This window comes from Schistocerca cancellata, chromosome 9 (assembly GCF_023864275.1).
Source record: "Schistocerca cancellata isolate TAMUIC-IGC-003103 chromosome 9, iqSchCanc2.1, whole genome shotgun sequence".
Taxonomy (NCBI): Eukaryota; Metazoa; Arthropoda; class Insecta; order Orthoptera; family Acrididae; genus Schistocerca; species Schistocerca cancellata.
The window spans coordinates 267,399,813-267,420,518 of NC_064634.1; the positions used below are offsets into that span (position 1 = coordinate 267,399,813).

The 20,706-nt window shown below is 39.7% G+C and overlaps 1 protein-coding gene across 1 annotated transcript in view; it reads right to left on the reverse strand.

Moving 5' to 3' along the window:
* LOC126100436 (protein sidekick-2-like) overlaps window positions 1-20,706 on the reverse strand; it is a 720,869-nt gene that overhangs the window by 31,399 nt on the left and 668,764 nt on the right. The gene's annotated exons all lie outside the window — the stretch shown is intronic.

Sequence of the window (20,706 nt, forward strand, 5' to 3'; positions counted from 1 at the left end):
ATGGTGGGTGTTCATCGGAGGTGATGGTATCATCTGGAGTGCCGCAGGGAAGTGTGGTCGGTCCGCTGTTGTTTTCTATCTACATAAATGATCTTTTGGATAAGGTGGATAGCAATCTGTGGCTGTTTGCTGATGATGCTGTAGTGTACCGGAAGGTGTCGTCGTTGAGTGCCTGTAGCAGGATACAAGACGACTTGGACAGGATTTGTGATTGATGTAAAGAATGGCAGCTAACTCTAAATATAGATAAATGTAAATTAATGCAGAAGGATAGGAAAAAGAATCCCGTAATGTTTGAATACTCCATTAGTAGTGTAGCGCTTGACACAATCACGTCGATTAAATATTTGGGCGTAACATTGCAGAGCGATATGAAGTGGGACAAGCATGTAATGGCAGTTGTGGGGAAGGCGGATAGTCGTCTTCGGTTCATTGATAGAATTTTGGGAAGATGTGGTTCAGCTGTAAAGAAGACCCGCTTATAAAACACTAATATGACCTAATCTTAAGTACTGCTCGAGCGTTTGGGATCCCTGTCAGGTCGGATTGAGGGAGGACATAGAAGCAATTCAGAGGCGGGCTGCTACATTTGTTACTGGTAGGTTTGATTATCACGCGAATGTTACGGAAATGCTTCAGGAACTCGGGTGGGAGTCTCTGGAGGAAAGGAGGCGTTCTTTTCGTGAATCGCTACTGAAGAAATTTAGAGAACCAGCATTTGAGGTTGACTGCAGTACAATTTTAGTGCCGCCGACTTACATTTCGCGGAAAGACCACAAAGATAAGAGAGATTAGGGCTCGTACAGAGGCATATAGGCGCTCATTTTTCCCTCGTTCTGTTTGGTAGTGGAACAGCGAGAGAAGATGCTAGTTGTGGTACGAGGTACCCTCCGCCACGCAACGTATGGTGGATTGCGGAGTATGCATGTAGATGTAGATGTAGGTATCACCGACAGGTAACATAGCACGATGAAACTTGGAGCGTCCATAGGAAGACCTGATACACTCCACTGAGGTGACTGAAGTCATGGGGCAGCGATGCACACATATACAGATGGCGGTAGTATCGCCTTCACAAGGTATAAAAGGGCACTATATATCCGGAGTTGTCATTTGTTCTAAGTATTTCATATGAAAAGGTTTCCGACGTGTTTATGGCAACAGGACGGGAATTAAAAGACTATGAACACAGAATGGTGATTGGGGCTAGACGCAAGGGACATTTCATTTCGGAAACACGCTATTCCCAGATCCACAGAACCACAGTGCCGAGAGTACCAAATCTGAAGAATTACCAAAGACTGCAGAACACTTAGAAGGTGCATCAGGTCTATCAAAGAGACTGCTTGCAGTACGTTTGTGCGCCCTATTCTGGAGACCTGCTGTGCGGTGTGGGATCCGCAGCTAGTTTCGTATTATCGCGAAATAGGGGAGACAGTGTCACAGACATGATACGTGAATTGGAGTGGCAATCATTAAAACAAAGGCGTGTTTCGTTGCCACGGGATCTTCTCATGAAATTTCAATCACCAGTTTTCTCTTCCGATTGCGTTAACATTCTGTTGGCACCCACCTACATAGGGAGAAATGATCATCACGATAAAATAAGAGAAATCAGGGCTCGCACGGAAAAATGTAAGTGCTGGTTCTTCCCGCGTGCCGTTCGAGAGTGGAACGGTAGAGAGACAGGATGAACGTGGTTCATTGAACCCTCTGACAGGGACTTTATTGTGAATAACAGAGTAATCACGTAGATGTAGATGTAGATCTCTCACCACTGAAAACGCAGTGGCCGACGGCCTTCACTTAACGACCGAGAGCAGCGGCGTTTTTCCGTACAGTTCTCACTAGAGACAAGCTACAGTGGGTGCAATAACCGCAAAAATCATTGCGGGGCGTACGACGAACGTACCCCTTAGGACAGGCCGCCGAAATTTGGCGTTAATGGGCTACAGCAGCAGACGAACGGTGCGAGTGCCTTTGCCAACAGCACATCACCTGCAACGCATCTCTTGTGCTCATTACAATACTGGTGGGGCCGTAGACGACTGGAAAACCGTGGCCTGATCAGATGAGTCACGAAATCAGTTGCCAAAAGCTGTTGTCAGGCTTCGGGTATGGCGCACACGACGTGAAGCCATGGACCTATGTTGACATCAGGGCACTGTGCAAGCTACTGGTATCTCCATAATGATGTGAGCTGTGTTTACACACAGTGTACTGGTTCCTCTAATCCAACTGAATCGATCATTGACTGGCTACTTGGAGGCCATTTGCAACCGTTCAACGACTTCGGGTTAGTAAACAACGGTGGCGTGTCACAAGGCCATTCGTTTGATGAACATTCTGCACAATACAGAGAACGATTTGGTCACCCAGATCGCCCGACATCAATCCTATCTAACATTTTGTCGGACATAATCTAGAGGTCAGTTCGTGCACAAAACCCTGCACCGGCAACACTTCCGCAATTACTGACAGCTATACAGGCAGCATGGCGTAGTATTTCTGCAGGGGACCTCCAACGAGTTATTGAGTCCATGGCACGGCGAGTTGCTGCAGTACGCCGGCCGAAAGGAGTTTCGACAAGGTATTAGGAGGTATGCCATGATTTTTCTCACCTCAGAGTAAAGGATAGAGGTTAACGGAAAGAAATACGCCATGAGACAAACAGAAACGAAAATCTCGCTCAGAGATAAAAATTACCCTGGGGTCATAGCGAAATATGATCACTCTGTTGACATTACAAAGGTGGCACATGGTTTCTAAGGCGGAATACCAGGGTGACTCACGATTTTTAAAATAAAAAACAAATTAAAAATTCACTTTAGACCTTTATATTTTCTACGTAGAAAACTTCCATCCAGAGGACATTACACGACATCGACGAAATGCCTTCGCTTACTGCGAGGGCGGTTGTTGGGAGCTCGTAATGCCACAAATTTCAACCTACAAGAAAATTTCAAAAATTGAAGCGAGTGATATTTCCTAACGTAGTAGGTAGGAATGTTATAAAAAATGGTTTCTAACAAAGTAGATACGGTCTGATCATTACCAGGACCTTGTATACGTTCGTAAGAACAGGCTACATAACGCAGTGGGTTATTGGTGGAAGTGGAGAGTTTACATCTCAAAAGCTCAAAGACAATTGAATTGATGTCTCAACGCTAAAGTCCCTCACAACTACAAAGAATGGTTTAATTTATAGTCTGGGTGGCGCACTAATCTCTACTATTAGCCAAAAGCTATTAAAAGGAGAGTGCATATGCGTTTTTATTAACTGTCATAGTTTCCCTTTGAATTTTGCTACTGGATAGTCGACTCATTATATTAGAATACATTACCTGGCTATATATATATATATATATATATATATATATATATATCGAAGTAAATCCAGTAAACAACAGACTAATGACAATTTCCATGAAATGTGCAAATAAAATGTACTGTTTAATTAATGCACACATGCCTATCAACCAGGAGAATAAAACAAATCCAGAAAAAGTAAATAAGTCATGGGAAGTGTTAGAGAATACAGTCTCCAAAATTCCTCAAAATTATGTAAAGATTTTAATGGGTGATTTTAATGCACAGTTAGGGAAAGAGAGAAAATTTAGAAAAACGGTCGGTGAATTCCCTGCACATAAATGGACCAATCAAAATGGAAAGAGGCTGGTAGAATTTTGCAGAAATTTCAATCTCAAAATTATGTCAAGTCATTTTAAGAAAAAACCTTCAAAACAAAAGACATGGCGATCACCTAACAAGGACATAGGTGAATTCCAAATTGACCATATTGCAATCTCGTATTCATGTCACAAAGAAATTTTAAATGTTCAAGTTCGTAAAGGCGCCAATATTGATTCAGACCATTACTTAACCCGTGTGAAACTAAAGCTAAAACCCCAAAATTTCAACAAAAGGACACCATTAATCCCCAAATATGACACCAGTAAAATCCAACCATCATTATTAGCAGACGAATTTGACAAAACAAGTGCACAAAATTGGGAACAACTCAAACACAAGATTATCAAAACAGCTCAAGATCAAATTCCTTTACGAAAACACAAGAAACATGCTTGGTGGAATGAAAACTGTGATCATGCAATCAAAGCCAGACAAGAGACATTTAAAGCATGGAATAGCAACAAGACAGAAGACACATATGATACATTCCTGACAACTAGAAAAGACACTTCAAAACTAATTAGACAAACAAAAAGACAATATGAGAATAGTCAACTCTTAGAAATTGAAGAAGATTTTCAGAAATACAATACCAGAAATTTTTATAAAACTTTTAAAACCAAAATAAAGGGGTACCAACCCCAGAATCTTTGCTTCAAGAAGGAAAATGGACAGTTGGCTCTTAACAACCAAGAAAATTGCAAAGAACTTTCTAAATATTTTAAGAATCTTCTAAATTGCCCCGAGCCCACAGAAAGATTTCCACCAAAAATTCCCCAACAATGCAATCCAGTTTCACTTGCACCAAATGAAGAGGAAACCATTAAAGAAATTCATAGGTTGAAAAACAACAAAGCATCTGGTGAAGATGGAATTGTTGCAGAACTTTTAAAGGCAGCTGGTCCAAAAACCGTTAAAGAAATTACTTCAATCATGCAAAACATTTGGCAAACTGAAAAAATTCCTGATGAATGGAAAACCGCCTTGATTCACCCACTTCATAAGAAGGGAGACAAAACTGATGTTAATAATTACAGAGGAATTTCTCTTCTTCCAGTCACATACAAAATCCTCTCTCAATGTCTTCTGAACCGAGCACAACAACAACTTGAATGGAAAATTGGCGAATATCAAGCAGGTTTCAGGCCAAATAGATCTTGCCCAGAACAGATTTTAGTCCTCAAACTAATTCTCAGACATCAAAAAATTTACAATAAAAAACTAGTTTGTACCTTTGTAGATTTTAGAAAGGCTTATGACTCAGTAGATCGTGAATCTCTTTTCCAAATTGTGAAAGAACAAGGCCTGGATCCTAAAACCACGGCAATTATCAGAGACTCGCTAACTGGTACAAAATCAAAAGTAAAGTTCAGAGGAGAAATTTCAGAACCCTTTGAAATAAAAACAGGCGTGAGGCAAGGTGATGGACTCTCTCCGTTGCTATTTAACTGCGTTCTAGAAAAAGTAATACAAGAGTGGCGCGAACGAAAATTGGAGTTCAAAATTGACCAACCAGTGAAATTAGGACGGACAAATATTCGAATAGACTGTTTGGCCTTTGCAGACGACTTGGTTATTCTAACGCAGGACATCCAAATTACTCAGAAACAAATAGAAATTCTTAAAGAAGCAGCAGAAAGAGTAGGTCTCCAAATCTCATTTGAAAAAACACAGTATATGACTAGCAACAAACTGGCACCCAAACTTTTGGAAACTAAGTATGGAAAAATCAAAAGAGTTTCGCAATTCAAATATTTAGGTGAAACAATCTCAGAGACTGGTCTAGAAAAAATTGGAAATGAAATTCGTTGTCAAAAGATGGAGACAGCTTTTAGACTTACAAAAGACATCTACAACAAAAAATGTCTCTCGAGGTACTCTAAATTGAGACATTACAACACGGTCATAAAACCAGAGTGCCTTTATGGGGCTGAAACGCTAATTTTAAACAGAAAAAAGGACATTCAAGAAATCCAAAAAAGAGAAAGAAAAGTAATCAGAAAAATTCTAGGTCCAAAATATACTGAAGAAGGAACATACAGGCTAAGAGCAAATAGTCAAATTCAACAATACACCAGCATATATTCGGATATGAAAAAACGCAGATTAAAATTTTATGGGCATATTAAAAGAATGGATGCTACCAGACTAACTAAACAAGTAGTGGAATTCTACGAAAATCGAAGTAAAGCTAAATCTGAGACAATAAAATGGATTGCTGCTATAAAAGAGGACATGAAAAAGGCAGATATAAAACAAGATGAAATTCAAGACAGAAAATTATTTAGGCAAAAAATTCATGACTGGGTAGTTGGTCAAGCTGAAAAACCAAAGAAAACTGGAACCACATGGTCTGATGAAAGGAAAAGAGCTCATTCCGAGAGAATGAAAACAATTTCGGCAGAGAGAAAGTCTAAAAGAAAATAACTGAATGCCCCGTGATTGTACTTCGCGTGTTCCAGTAGGGCCCAAACGTGAATAATATATATATATATATATATATATATATATATATATGCCGTTAGTTTTATAGCAAATAAAATCTCGCAATGGAAACTAATACCATATGACCCTGCTGAGGTGTAAAAGAGATAGTAACAAATTATATGTACAGAAAGACATTTTATTCATTTTGTTGTTTTCAGCGTTTACAACATATGAGAAGATTTACTCTTCTTGACTATCGTAAACCAATCGGTACAAATATTTTCTTTATGATAGTTAATATAAGTGACAAGGGAGTGAAATATTGTCCGTTCCAGTAAATCTACGGTGTTTATTCGTGGTACTAACAAGAAATCTGCAAGAAATTACCAATTTCTGCAAAGTCTAATATAAATGTAGTGCTAGTTGTAAAATCTTACCTACGATTCCTATATAGGTATGCCCTCTGAGGACACAGAAAACCTCCACCTTGGAGCTTCTCTTCTGTTTCTTCCGAATACCTTATTTTTTGTTCTGTTGTCATTAGGGAAGTTCGACACGCAAGTTGCCGAAAAGACTTGCACCAGGCAACCGGTCTAAACGACGGGAGGCCCTAGCCACAAGCCTTTTTTTTTTGTTTATTAGGAAAGTTAAACCACGCTCCATTGTATGACTTAAAACGTATTTCAAAATAGCAAACTCAATGAAACTGAGCATATGTTTTAACATTAGGAGAAGTGGAGAGTAAAGCAGGGACGTGTTTAACTAAGTGGTCGACTAGCTGGAAATTTAAAGAGGAATTCTCTGTTAGTGGGATATTGTGTGTCATTTGTGGACATGCCATGTTTCCCTTGGTTGGTAGTGCGTTTGCTTCCTGTTTTTCCTATACATTTTAGTAAAAACGTCAACGTTTCTGCGGCGATTTTTGTGATCCCTTAAACAGCACAGAAGCATCGTTTCAAAACGTATTAAAAGCAGCCGAAGTCAAAATACTGTTTGATGCGTTTTTACTTAAATTGTAGTACGTACTGTAACGCTGTTGAATTCGATCATATCTTTTCGTACTCCTACTCATAGTAGTTTGTTACTGAGTAATATGAATCTGATCATATAGTATTATGTTCACCGCAGCCAACGTTTCAGAAGGTATTATGCTCAATACATATTGCCCAGCCTGCATAATTAGCCCATTCTTTTGCTGGCTGTTTCCATTACTTTCATCTTGCAGCTCACGGTGTAGTATTGATCACATGACTGTGTACTTTCGGCTACTGTGGATGGCTATTTACCCGCGGAGGAGTGATGGGGAAGCTGAATGAGAATTTGAGCTACGAAAACTAAAAGGTAGCGTGAAAAGGAAGCTCAGTAAGTAATAACCCCTGATAAAGTATACGAATGATCATTTTAAATGAAATACGTAATGCCATTGCATTGATATGTTGTTCGTGAGAGAAAGATGGCATAAATTCATGTTTTTATTTTTTTGCACTGTATCATCTGTAATTGTGATGTAAAAAGACCTATTTCACTTAAGGCACTTCAAGCAAGATCCACATATCAGTAATTTTGAGCCACCTTGTAATCAATAGAAAACAGATTAAAGTGTGGAAGCATCCCACAGTTGTTTCTGGCGGAAGCAAAAAATAAAGTTTATAGACTACCTAAGAAATGGAACAAGGACGCAGACTCAGTTATATGGTGTAAGTTACCTCTCTAAAACCATGTCCAACTGGAAAGCTTTGTGCAGTAAAATGTAATCGATACTGCATTGTTGTGTTCATTGAAGTAGTTTACAGTGTTGTTTACAGTACTGCTACTAAATCATAAAATTGTTATTCTGTTCTGGAATCGTCATTATCATTCTGCAATAAATAGCCATGTAACTTATTATTGTAGAGCAATAAGAGTCTGGCACGTGGTACTTCCCTTACACCGGGAAGAAGGACTAAGAGCAGGACTGCAACACACCGATCTACCGACAATAACATGTTAGTAACTTTATTTTTACCATGTCGTCCGAACAGACACAGTCAGAGCAAAGCACCAGAGGTGAAAAAATGCGAGCTGGCGCCAGTGCCATAGAGACTCGCCACTTGCACGAGTTCCACTAGCGCCACGGGCTTCGCAGGGGCTGTAGATATCGACTTCGCCTCAGCCAATTGCTGGCCGAGTACAATCCACCAGTGACCGGACTACAATAGTCAGAAGCCTACTCGGAAGATGTGCCAGACAGTTATTATGAATTGCGTTTGCTACGTACTGTGAAGTTAAAATAAAAATGACTCGGAGCACTATGGAAGTTAACATCTGAAGTCATCAGTCCCCTAGAACTTAGAACTACTTAAACCTAACTAACGTACGGACATCACACACATCCATGGGCGAGGTAGGATTCGAAGCTGCGACCGTAGCGGTCGCGCGGTTCCAAACTGAAGCGCCTAGAAGCGATGGGGTAGTGAAGTTTACCTACGATAATTTGAACTTAGCCATTGAGGGCTTCTTCTGTTATATTACATGCAGTGCAGCAGACTTAATCATTCAACAACTCAAAAATATAAGTAGACCTTTTAACTCATTTGCGTAACTTTCTTATTAATTTGTTGAAGTGTTGTAGAACCATTGTTCTCCTTTAGTATTACCTGACCATTGTCAGTCGGGACGAGGTTTTTACAAGACTGGTGACGAGGGTTTGCAAAATCTTCTTATGTGATACGACGTGTTCAACGATAAAACCACTTAATTCTTGAAATGACTTTTTCAAACCATATCCGCCGTATTTTGTTCAGTGGATTGGCTCAAAATGTATCAAGTGCAATTTAAAAATTAAAGAGGCGCCTTCATGCAGTGGGAAATAATTTCAGTCATGAATAATACTGGAACATAATCTAAGTACCTAGGTCCTGCCATCGAGAATTTTGATATACTTCATTTCTTTAGGAAGCGAAACATTCATTTCGCTTCTTGCAAAATTTTGATCCGTACACTTAATACCATATGGAACTTCTCTCCTCACATACATCGATGTGCAAAACTTAAGGGTTAAATTACGTTTTGCGTGATGTGTCGCTGACAAGTGACATAGCTAGAGTACACCGAGTAACGGACACAAATACACCATGACACAAACGGAAATAACAATTTTATTTAAAGACAGAAATTACACTGAAGCCACCGCGATTTATGATGACCTCGTTTCTGATATGGGTACACAAGCGTGACGCTCATTTTGAACCGATAATAAAGTTTTTTTTTCAATAAAAAAAGACAAATTTCAAAACGGATTTTAGATTTTTCTTGTACACCCTTAATATTGCTTTAGGTATTTCTTTAAGCAAAAATCCTGCATCCAGAGGTCACTACACGACATCGACGAAAGGCATTCACTGAGTCTGAGTGCCGTTTGTGAGAGCTCCTAACGCTACAATAGTCAACCTAGAACGCAATTTCAAAAACAGTTCCGAAGGTGATGATATTTTCTAACGTATTTGTAATTAAAAAAAAGACGTTTTTAACAAAATGGCGGCACTCTGAAATAAGTCAATTTTCTCGACAAAAAGATAGTTATAAAAACGTGCACCAAAAATATGAATTAAAATATATCGCAAAAATCCTACGTACTAGCGTAGAAAAAAAGGTGACTCAAAAGTTACAAAGAGGTATACTATATCTGTACGTTTATCATGACTTACAAACTGACGGGAAAGAAATCGCAGTACCATGAAGGAATTGTGCGATGTAAACGAAAGATGTTGGGTCTCTTTCTACATCTGAAACATGACGTCTACTAAGATTTAGCGCCAGTCACATAAGAGAGTCGCTGGTAGTGCCACTATAAGGATGCGAATCAGGTTGGCTTTAAATACGCTCTGCAACGGTCGTGAGCCTTAGTTTACTCGAGAGTAGACGTGGTGAGTTGATGATAGTCAAGAATGCGTTTAAGGCGGCGAAGACGCCATTATCAATTACCCACTGAATTTGAATGTAGCCGTGTACCAGGATCTTTCATTATTAATTACAGGAATTTTTATTATTAATAGTATACAGCAGAGTGGGGAGGCACCACAGATGGTAAATAAAATGAAACAGAGGAATTGAAGATAAATTCTTGAACACATTGGATAACCCAATACAACAAGAACGATAAAGCGCAGTAATAATTACATTTGTATACACGTGCGTACTGGCCTGAGAGTTCTTCAACAACGATTGGTGGTCATGTGTTGATTGCCAGGAAGGTAAGAGTAGGTTGTACAGTTCAGCTAGTATATTCAAGGAGTTCAACCTAAGTCTCGGCGCAGAACGGATCTCTGTGCGTTGCAGTCTCCACATCAACATCTGACTGGAGGACAGTATTCCCATCCATGCAAGCACGCCCTTCACCCTGTACTTCGGTGAGTGATTGGCGACGGCAATACTCTACGTGTCTTATGATGATAATTTACGCTGAGTATAATTAGCAGCACACTATTCGGTGGAATCTTTGTCACAGCTTGCAGTTATCTGCCTGCATCCACCAGTGCCTTGGTGGAGACATGCATTTCTCAATCTAACGAAGAATCAAACATTCACTGTATTCGCTTGGTTAGAAACTCGCATGTCATTCCGGAACGTCAGTTTCTATGGATCACGTTCTCAAACTTTTCAAGTACCTCTGGGAACCAGTAGATTTACTTCGTGGAAACCTTATAGGGCAGTATTGTAATATTAGCTTATTCTAAGACAGTTAATTGTGCTTCATGTTATTGTTTTATTTGGATAAATTAACGTGTTCACTTGCATCTGTTTCTGTTGAAAGTTTTAATTAATAAAATTTTCAGTATTATGTAAATTTACACTGTACGATCCATAGGTAGGGAGTTAACGTTTCTTTTCATTAATTAATCCTTTTATGCACAGTAATTCACTGTGGTTCTTGAAGGCGAGTCTGTTCCTTAATTAATTTTCTGAGTCAGATTAAGAATTACAAACGGACACGGCGTTTTGCAATCCAACACCACAATATCCTAGAATTCCCACAAACGTTCGTTAATTCAGGATGATGTATACAGAGGTTTTATATGAACGATTCTCTGAACATGCATACTATTTCTAAGGTTCTAGAAGCACAGATGTTGATTACAGCTTATGCTATAAAGCAAAATACGTTTCGCGTGCCGCAGGGTTTGAAAATAAACAGTATTTATCAGCACTTGCACTAGTTTTTATGTGAAATCAACAGTAATAACAAAATTGAGATTTATGTCATATGATTCTACTTCGACACAAATGAAGTACTGGCGGTTTGCATATGTAAAAAAAAAGGTAAATAAACGTGTAAATAGCATGGATTCCGCACTCACATGTTGATTTCATGTCACCTTCAACAACTGCCTGCCAAAGAAGAACACTGCAGTGTCAGTATATCTCTCACAAACGACGAAAAAAACGTCGAAAATTTGGTTATGTCTCAGGAAACGTGTTTCCGTAAACTTGTCGTGTAGGAACTCCAAAAGGAAGTGCTGACTTTCGAAGCAATTTGCGAATGTGAGCGAACTGAATAGAATCCATCTTTGTGCGTGTGATCCATGCGGTGTACGACAACGCTGCTCCTCAACCTGTCTTTTACTTTAGTTTCCCCATCGAGCTTTCACCTGTTTTTGTTTAAGTTTCTGTTGAGTATTTATTGTCTTGGCATTTCTCATAACTGCCCTTTACAATGATGCACCTTGTGGAAGCGGACTTCGATTGAAATATGTTGAGTTTCCAATCACACCGGATTTGCAGAGTGAGAGATTAAGTGTTACATTATTCAGGAAGCAAACTTACACATAAATCTACATCTAAATCAACAGCTTCTTCTGTTTTCACTAACTTTATCCAACCTAAATTTTTGAGCAACGCCATAGTTATTTTGGACTGGTAAACTAAACTAAACATTTTCGTCCTTTACAGGTTTATGTATTTCTTCTCGGGAATAAATAATACAGCTAAACTTTTTCCTACTCGGGTAAATCATTACGAGCACATAAATCATATAGCTATATTAGGTTCAGTACCTACGAAGAGTGCTTCACTCAAAACGGATGTGGATATACCACCTGACTTTCACTATTTATCCTTATTACTGACGAACCTACACGTTGTATCACTGAATGGACTTCATTGGAATTCATTAAGAGGTACTGTTCGTCACAGATAATCTACACGAAACATTGGAAGCGAAAGTAATTACTTTGCGGATTATCACCTAATTATTGTACGTCACTCTCCCGGCTATTAGAATGCAGCCGCATGACAGGCGAATGATGAATGCAACTGACATTTCCGTGTTACGGTTACAGTATTAGTTTATCGTAGTGGATGATATACGTTTACCTATAACATGGGAAATCCATCTGTAAGCTGCTAAAAATTTCTCAAAATGTTAATGGTAATGATGAGAGGGCGTTTTTAAGCAGCTCTACATTAATTCCGTCAGTGCAATTTACGTCTTTCCTTGGACACTGCATTTTAACAACGGTTTGCATTAAAAGTACTAAAAGTTTTTAGTACCACAGTATAATGACAGTAACTCAACACAAAATAACTTGGACGTAAAACAAAGTCACCACTCAAATGAACATTACAGTCCAGAAGCGAAAATTTTGATGTTCATTTCATAAGTTTGGTCGTAATGGAAGGGAAGTAGTTTATGAGTAAGTGGTTTAAAGTCAAGTTATCGACATAAAAAGTATTTGCGCGAGCAGAATGTTATTATAAACAATATAGCGTTATTCGTTATTTTGTTCCGAATATAAGAGATAATAAGTTTGATATATCTGTAAAACCTATTAAGTCGTTACATTAAGATGAACGGCTGCAATCAACACATGTTATTCGGAAGAATCTGTATTTAGATGGTATACGTTTCTCGTGCCTGTTAACAGCAATTCACTAGCATCCGAATTTTGCTTACTCGTTCTTTCCATAATGACTCTTGCTCATGTCGAAGTCACGTTCTCTTCTGCTCCGACTTAATTATTTTCCCTGTTTTAAAATTTGCGTTTGTTCAAAACATTGTTTAGTGATGTTGAGGTTATGTGTGAGGGGTTGTAAAATGACAATGTAACAAGGATTGTGCTCTTAATGTTAAAAAGGTAGAAAGAAGGTTTAACGTAGAAAACAAAACAGACTATGATTGAAGTATGCTGAGTTTCAAATCACACCGGATTCTCAGAGTGAGAGAGCATGCGTCCTATTGTTTTATGTAACAGTTTTACGTCTAAATATACATCTATATACATACTATATCAACCACTGAGCATATGAGAGAAAGTGCTTCACCTTGCACCACAAGTTAGGATTTATTCATGTTCTGTTCGCCTACGGAGCGCCGGAAGAATACTCGAATAAATTTGATTGCGCTATGTAGTCTAATCTTTCTTTTCAGTCCCATAAGGGATAGTACCTAGGTTCTTCTTTTAATAACGGTTCTCGAAAGTTTATAAGACGGCTTTCATAGATTACTGAAAAATTCATGGCTATTGAATTTTATTAATGTAAGAAGCAATGACGGAGATTCAAAAATAGTTCAAGAGTGGAATCAAAATACAAGGAGAAAAGATATGAGTGATAAGATTCGCTGATGACGTGGCCGTCCTCAATGAAAGTGAAGAATAATTGCAGGATCTCTTGAATGGAATGAAAAGTCTAGTGAGCACAGAGTATGGATTGAGAGTAAATCGAATACAGGCGAAAGTAATGAGTAGTAGCATGAGAACAGCGAGAAACTTAACATCAGGACCAGTATCACGAAGCAGATGAAGGTGGGAAATTCTTCTACATAGGCAGCATTCGGATTTCCGTGACGGGACTGCCAAGAGGCTGGTTACCATGAGGAATAGATCGAAGAACCAACGAAAGGATAACAACGTCCTACGAGTCGATGTCTGGAGCTTGAACGTGGTAGGGAAGTTACAAAATATGAAAAATGAAATGCAAAGGCTCAATCTAGATATAGTAGGGGTCAGTTACGAGAAATGAAAAGAAGCAGAAAATGGTTCAGCGGGAGTAGGATTGGTTATGAATAGGAAGATAGGGCAGACAGTGTGTTACTGTGAACAGTTCAGTGACAGGGTTTTTCATATCAGAATCGACTGCAGACCAACACAGACAACGATAGCTCAGGTATACATGCCGACATCAAGCTGAAGATGAAGAGATAGAGAATGTATATGAAGACATGAAGATATTGAAAGGGTAATACACTTCATAAAGGGAGATGAAAATATATTATTCATGGGGGACTGGAATGCAGTTGCAGGGGACGGAACAGAAGAAATTGTTGCAGCATAATGTGGGCTTGAGACAAGAAATGAGAGGAGAACGCTAGTAATAGCAAATACTCTTTTCAAGAACCGCAAGAGGAGGAGGTATACTTACAAAAGGCAGATTTCAGTTAGATTACGCCATGATCAAACAGAACTCCGATCACAACGTAATAGTGATGAAGAGCAGGCTGAAGTTTAAGAGACTAGTCAGGAAGAATCAATACACAACGAAGTGCGATAGAAAGGTACTAAGGAATGACGAGATACACTTGAACTTCTCGAGAGCTATAGAAACAGCAATAAGGAATATCTCAGTAGGCAGTAGCGTTGAAGAGAAATTGCCATCTCTAAAAACGGCAAGCACAGAAAACCATAGGTACAAATAAGGTAAAAGAAGGTGCAAGAAACCATGGCTAACAGAAGAAATACTTCAGTTGATGGACGAAAGAAGGAAGCACAAAAATGCTCAGGAAATTAAGAGTACAGAAATACAAGTCACTGAGGAATCAAATAATTTAGAAGTGCAGGGATGGTTCAAAATGGTTCAAATGGCTGTGAGCACTATGGGACCTAAGTTCTGAGATCATCAGTCCTCTAGAACTTAGAATTACTTAAACCTAACTAACCTAACGACATCACACACATCCATGCCCGAGGCAGGATTCAAACCTGCGACCGTAGTGGTCGCGCGGGTCCAGACTGTAGCGCCTAGAACCGCTCGGCCACTCTGCCCGGCAAGTACAGGGAAGCTAAGACGAAATGGCTACGTGAAAAATGCAGAAATCGAAAAAGCTGTGTGTTACACGACATTCAGTTAGGCTTTAGGTAAGGTAAAGGCCCCAGAGAAGCGATTCTCACGTTACGGTAGATAATGGCAATTTTCATAGGATTTGTCGCCTGGAAAAAGCGTCCGACAGTGTGAAATAGTGAAAGATGTTCGAAATACTGACAAGAATATGACTAAGCTATAGGGAGAGACGGATAATATATACAACATGTACAACAGCCAAGAAAGCAACAGCCAAGAGAGCAACGATGGAAATAAAAGAAAAGTTCAGGAGTGGAATTAAAATTCAAGGCGAAAGGCTATCAGTGATGCGATTCGCTGATGACATTACTATCCTGACTGAGAGTGAAGAAGAGTTAAAGGACCTCCTGAAGAGAATGAACAGTATAATGAGTGCAGAATATGGATTGAGATTAAATCGAAGAAAGACGTAAGTGATGACAAGTAGCAGAAATGAGAACAGCGGGAAACTTAAAATCAGGATTGATGTTCACGAAGCAAATGAAGTTAAGGAAATCTGCTATCTAGGCAGCAAAATAACAAGGGACGGATGGAGCAAGGAGGACATCAAGAATATACTAGTAATGGCGAAAAGGGCATTACTGGCCAAGAGAAGTTTACTAGTATCAAATATAGGCCTTGATTTGACAAATTGTTGAGAAAGTACGTTTGGAGCACAGCATTGGAACATGGACTATGGTAAAACAGGAACAGAAGAGAATCGAAGCATTTGAGATGTGGTGTTACAGACTTATGTTGAAAATTATGCTGACTGATAAGGTAAGGACGAGGAGGTTTTTCGCAGAATTTGAGAGGAAGGGATGTGTGGAAAACACTGACAAGAAGAGGGGATAGGATGATAGGACGTCTGTTAAGACATCAGCGAATGACTTCCATGGCATTAGAACGAGGTGCAGAGGGCAAACACTGCTTAAGAAGACAGAGAGAGGAATACATCCAGCAAATAACTGAAAACGTAGGCTGCGAGTGCTACTCTGTAATGAGGAGTTTCGCACAGGAGGGGAACTCGTGGCGGACCGCATCACACTAGTTAGAAGACTGATGACTCAAGAAAAAAAAAGCGGACAGAGCAAAGAGGATATAAAACGCACAGTAGCACTTGCAGAGAGGTCATTCCTGGCGAATAGAAATCTACTAGTGTCGAACATATGGCTTTATTTGCGGGAGAACCGCATTTTATGGTAGTGAAACTTAGGCTGTGGGGAAACCGGAAAATGAGAGAATACAATCGTTGAAGATGTGGTGCTACTGAAGAACGATCGAAATTAGATGGTCTGGTCAGGAACGAGGAGTTTATCCTGAGAATCGCGCCGAAGAATCGGCGAGGAAAAGAATATAATGGAAAATACTGACGAAAGGACAGAATAGGGTGATAAGACATCTGTTAGGACAGCAAGGAATAATTCCATGGGACTAGACGGAGGTGGAGAGGGTAAAAACAGTAGAGGAAAAGAGAGACTTGAATATATCCAGCAGGAACGAGTTGCAAACAGAGCATTCTTCTCTGAAAGCAGTTGGTGGAGCTCAGGAACTGTGAGTTGCTCTGAAAGACTAAGATATAAAGTGGTGTAGTGTACTCATTGATTCGCAAAAGTAAAAAGCCTGCGTAAGACACCTTTTCGAATAAGGATGAACTATTGGTAAATAAATTATTCTTAAATTGGATCCTCAAGTATTTACACTTCGAAGCCGACCACTTCTCCGTTCGAAAAGCTTCTTAGGAGATGTTCTCCCACTCACTACGTCAAAGATAAATTATTAACAATAGACCGCAGTCTCATTCGTGCCTTCAAATACATCACGCACAACACATCTTCATCCAAAGCTGACGGTAGGACCTGTTCCAGGAAGTGACAGATGAACTACCAGTTCAGGTTTTCCGTATTTCTGTGGCACTCCTTCGCGAGTTTAACAAATTTGTGACCATGTGTGTTTCCCTTCTCTGTCTACGTTGAGTGTCCCTTGTTAGTGTTATCTGGCATGCGTCCCACACTGTTTATCAGTGTTCTAGACTAAAACACACGAGTGTTTTATAAGCAGCTTCTTTTGTAGACAGACTGCTTCTCCAGTATCCATACCCATGAAAAGAAGGATGCCAACGGCCCTGGCTACCACTGAGCAGGTCTGGTCGTTTAATTACATATTCCCAAAAATTGTTGTTGGGCACCGTATTTTTGCATGAGTAGATCAAATCAGGTTGCAACTTACTAGGCAATGAATGTAACTTTTCTATATTCTGTCAAGAACAGAACTTTACATGTCCGAACATTTCAAACAAATTACCAATCTTTGCACCACTCTGAAACATTATAAGTACCTTAGTAAATATTTTGGCACCTTTTTCTGATAATGCTTGATTTTATGTAACATTAATTCAAAAAAGTCTGAAATTATTTATATTATCTAACAGGTAATTAATAAACTACGTGAAGAGCAAGGAACATAAGACATTTCCCTCAGATGCGTCTGAGCTTCATCTTAGAACATTTCCGTCACAGTTATACCTTCAGATGTTACAGAATAACCATCTCCCCGTATTTTATTCACAGCGTACTCGATGCTGGTAACTATCTAATGGATCGAGTATAGAATTCCTTTTGCTTGGAAGCAATATTGTCTATGACAAACGAAGCGAGGAGGAAAATCCGAGCGGAATAGCTAAGGCAAAGAGGGCATTTCTCGCTCATGGAAGCCTGCTGGTATCAAACATAGTCCTTAATTAGGAAAAGCTTATTTCTGAGAAAAAGTGTCTTGAACATAGTACTCCACTGAAGCAGCAAATGGAAGCGAAGGTAATCGAATCATTTTAAACGTAGAGAAGGGTTTGGAAATTAAGTGTACTAACATGATGTGAACTGTGGAAATTCACAGGAGAAACATTGAGGAAATGAATATATGCAAAACGCTGACAGGATGACAAGCTACGTATTAACACATCAGAAGATAACATCCGAGGGTACCAGATAGAGCCATAGAGCAGAAAATTTTCAAGAAGAAACGGAGACCGAAATAAAGTATGTGCTGCAGATAAGGCGGAATTCCGAGACGAAGGAACTGGCACAGGAGAGTATTTTCTCGGTTACACCAGTATTGCTAAAGCATTGTGCGGGACAGCGAATCTGCAAAAATCACTATACGACACTGCTAGGAGATCGCCGCAGTGTACCGTCAGATATCCAGTTACAGTCTTTGGGCTGAAGATCACAGCAACACCAACAACAGTATAAAAAATTTCATGTTTGCGTTTCAAATTCATTGTTTACTAGGTGCTACCCAAGGCTCTGTTACAGTATCTGTAGCTTTTTTTTTTTTTAAAAAAAAAGAAGTTGTGAGATGAAGCTAGTGTATTTTCAGTCACATTAGCTGTCCTCATCAGCCTGCCTGTTCGGTTAAACGTAACTCGTGATTTGCGACCCACTCGAGCCTCTTCGAAAGCGCTGTACCAAAACACGACATGTGCAGGTTTGCTGCAAGGCGTACAGAGGGGTACCGGATGGAGAGCTCATCAATACATCTTGATATTGAAGTAACTACACGATATGCGACATGTACAGTATACATTAAGGAAATATGGCGTATTCATAGCTTTGAATCGTATCACGTAGCACTTGATGATGATGATGAGTCTCATACTTCTTTACAGAGCGTAGGGGAGTGACGCGGGAGACCCGCGCCGCCTTACTAGGTAGGGTCGTAGTGGAGGTGGTTTGCCATTGCCTTCCTCCCACCGTAATGGGGATGAATGATGATGATAAATACGACACAACAACACCCAGTCATCTCGAGGCAGGAAAAATCCCTGACCCCGCCGGGAATCGAACCCGCGACCCCGTGCTCGGGAAGCGAGAACGCTACCGCGAGACCATGAGCTACGGAGCACGTAGCACTTAGCAGATAATAAAAACGCGTTCACAAATATGATCCGATCAAAAGTGAAAGAGTAAACATCTCGCCGAATATTCTTCAACTCAGTAAATATCTTGTAAAGCAAGCCTATGTCCTTCGTCAGCTTTCAATGTATCTCCATGTCAAATTTCATCGAAAACGGTTCAGCGGCATACCTCGTCAAAACGAAACAGATTTACTGTAGCATGAATAAAAGTTTCAGTTACGACATCATCTTTTCTGTGATCTGATTTTGATGAAATAAAGGCTATATGAGGCACTTGGCCAAGCCCTAGTTACCTTGGAAAACCCCAAGAAAGAGACCAGCATGCTCAAAAATATAGACAGATTTCGCAGTTTCAGATAAATCTTTAACTTTCGATGTTTTTCCCGTGATCTAGTTTTGATTAAATAAAGTCTATACGTTGCACCAAACAATGCTCAAGTTCCCTGTGTAAAACCCCATGAAAATTGTCTAGTAGTTTCGGAATTAGCCTGCTCAAACAGAGCAGGCTTTACATAAACCTGCAAATAACGATATTTCTTTCGGGATCCGATTTTGATAAAATATAGCCTATCTGGTTGTTGGCGCCCACCTACATATAGTGAAAAGGTCATCATAAGAAAATAAGAGAAATCACAGCTCGGACGTAAAGATTTACCTGTTCATTTTTGTCACGTGCAGTTAGAGTGCAACGGTAGGGAAATTAATTGAAGATGGTTCGATGAACACTCTGCCGGTAACTTAATTGTTAATTGCAGAGTAATGATACAAATGTAGATGTAGGTGTATGGAGCCACAAGTAATGCTTAAGCTACCTGCGAAGAAAATACATCTTGTAGTTAAGGAGATTAGCATGTTCCGACAGCCCAACAGCAAACGAGACGGCTTTAGTAGAACCTTATTTTCTGCCCGTCATCCGATTTTGATTAACTATAGCCGATAAGCTGCCCCAACCTCTGCACAAGTTACCCGCGAAAACCCGTTACACTCGTCTAGCAGTTTCCGACATGCGTGTTAAAACACACAAACATGCAGTCACGACAGTTTTGCAGATAGGTTTTTTTTTCCTAGTCAGAAGACTGGTTTGATGTGGCTCGCTACAGATTCCTCGCATTTCAGCGTAGCGCTGGATATATTCCAACTCTGTCTTCCTCTACGGTTTTGGATGTATTCCAATCTCTGTCTTCCTCTATTGCTTTACCCTCCACAAAACCCTCTAGCACCATGTCTTAACAGATATTCTACCATCCTGTCCATTTTTCTAGTTTCCCGTATGTTTCTTTCCTCGCCGATACGACGGACAATCTCCGCCTTCTTTACGATTTTCTTCTTATTTCCGGTGTCTCACTAGCATAATTTCTCAGAACTTCTGACTCAAATTTTGAGCAATGTTTGATACTAGTAGACTTCTCTTGTCCAGGAATAACTTTCCGGCGTTCTGTGTCCTCCTTGCTCATTGGTTATTATGCTATTTAGGTTGCAGAATTCCTTAACTTCGTTTACATAGGGATCCCCAAGTTTGACTTAAAGTTTATTGCTGTTCTCATTTTTGTTACTTCTCATTACTTTCGTCTTTCTTCGATCTACTCTCGATCCATACTCTG